Below are 2,449 nucleotides of genomic sequence, written 5' to 3' on the forward strand. Positions count from 1 at the left end.
TTTGATTTCGAAAATCCAAATAGTTTATAAAGTTCAATTCTTATAGCTAGTTTTTTTTATCTTGTTTTGGTTAGGTACGAGTAGTGCATGTTCCTGTAGTCTGTAAGTGTTATCCTTGGTTTAATTTTTGTTTTACTATTCTAAACTTTTAAAATTGGTCTAAGTAGATTTTTAGCTTTTGGTTTTGTTTTAGTTCTCTTCTACCATATAACACTTTAAACAATGGTGTTGCATTTTACTTTTCATGTTTAATGTAGTTTTAGTTTTTACCTATTAATTAGTATCATATTTCTTGGTTTGCTAGTTGAATATTAGATTATTTATAGTTTTGAGTTGCTTTCAATTTTTCTACATTTTCTTATGTCATCCAAAACTTGTTGTTATCATTGTTGTTTTTGTTGTTTTTATTTTTGTTGTTGTTCTTGTTATTGTTGTTATTCTTTATCTTGTAGTTGTTTGCTTTCTTGTTGTTTTTGTTGTTTGTTTTGTTCTAATTTTTGTTGTTCTTGTTGTAGTTGGTTTTTTTGTAATTCTTGTATTTGCATCCTTAGTTCTTTTAAGTAGTTAAATAATGTTTTAAGTTAGTTTGATGAATTATATTTTGGTGGCATAGTTATTCAATTATGTTGGTAGTGATATGAGTAGACATTAAATTAGTTTTATGTTTAGTTTAAGCCTATTTTTAGGCATTCACTCGTGAGTTTTTGGGTCCTTGTAGATTTTTAGGATGTGTTTAGCATTCTTTTCTTGTCCAAAAGTTTTTTAAATATTGTGTTGAATTTTGTTTTTTCGGTTTGATATAGTTTTAGTGTTCATCTACTATTCAAGATTATTTCTTTGTTTGCCTAGTTGAGTTTTAGATTAGTTGTTGTTTTAAGTTGAGTTCAATTTTCTTGCAATTTTTTATTTCTTTTAAAACTTGTACATGTTGGTTCATTTTCATTCTTTTATAGTGTATTAATGTCGATGTTTTAGTTTTGCATAATCATAAAGAATAATTAAATTAATGTTCTTGTTGTATTATTGTTCTTTTTTTGTTGTTATTGTTATTCTTGTTGATGTTGATGTTGTTGCTGTTTTAGTTGTTTTTATTGTTCTTGTTTTTGTTATTGATGATGTTGTTGTTCTCGTTCTTTTTTTGTTCTTGTTATTGTTGTTTTTGTTTCGTTTGTTATTGTTGTTGTTTTTATTTTTGTTCTTGTTTTTGTTATTGTTGTTCTTCTTTTTCTTATAGTTGTTTTTGTTCTTGGCTTGTTGTTCCTATTCTTGTTGTTTTTGTTGTTCGTTTTCTTGTAGTTCTTATTCTTGTTGTTGTTATTGTTGTCCTAGTATTCTTATTATATTTTGCATCTTTAGTTCTTTTAAGTAGTTAAATAGAGTTTTAAGTTAGTTTGATGAATTATATTTTGTTGGCATGGTTACTCTATTTTGTTGGTAGTGATACGAGTAAACATTAGATTAGTTTTATGTTTCTAGTTCATTATTGTTAGTTTTAACACATTTTTAGGCTTTCATACGTGAGTTTTTTGGCCCTTGTAGATTTCTAGGATGTTTTTAACACCCTTTTCTCGTCCAAAAGTTCTTAAAAAATTTTGTTGAATTTTGTTTTTCTGGTTTGATAGAGTTTTAGTGTTCACCTACTTTTCAAGATTATTTTTTTGTTCGTCTAATTGAGTTTTAGATTAGTTGTCGTTTTACGTTGAGTTCAATTTTCCTACATTTTCTTATTCCATTTAAAACTTGTACATGTTGGTTCATTTTCATTCTCTTATAATGTATTATGGCTGATGTTTTAGTTTTGCATAATCATAGAGAATAATTAGTTTATTGTTTTTGTTGTTGTTGTTGTATTATTGTTCTTGTTTTGTTGTTTTTATTGTTATTATTGTTGTTCTTGTTCTTGTTGATGTTGTTGTTTTGTTGTTTTTATTTTTATTGTTCTTGTTGTTCTTGTTATTGTTGTTGTTCTTCTTTTTCTTTTACTTGTTATTGTTTTTGTTCTTGGTTTTCTTGTTGTTCTTATTCTTGTTGCTGTGTGTTTTCTTGTAGTTCTTGTTCTTCTTGTTCTTCTTGTTGTGGTTGTTATTGTTGTTGTTCTGTTTGTTGTTGTTTTGTTGTTATAATTGTTTTTGTTGTTTTTGTTGTTTTGTTTTTGTTATTATTGTTGTTTTTTTTGTCGTTTTTATTTTTGTTGTTGTTGTTGTTCTTCTTCTTCTTCTTTTTGTTGTTTTTGTTGTTGTTCTTCTTTTTCTTGTAATTGTTGTTGTTGTTGTTCTTGGTTTTCTTGTAGTTCTTGTTGTTTTTGTTGTTCTAGTATTCTTGTTATATTTTGCATCCNTAGTTCTTTTAAGTAGTTATATAGAGTTTTAAGTTAGTTTGATGAATTATATTTTGTTGGCATAGTTATTCTATTGTGTTGGTAGTGATACGAGTATACATTAGATTAGTT

Source organism: Vigna radiata, chromosome 7 (assembly GCF_000741045.1).
Source record: "Vigna radiata var. radiata cultivar VC1973A chromosome 7, Vradiata_ver6, whole genome shotgun sequence".
Lineage (NCBI taxonomy): Eukaryota > Viridiplantae > Streptophyta > Magnoliopsida > Fabales > Fabaceae > Vigna > Vigna radiata.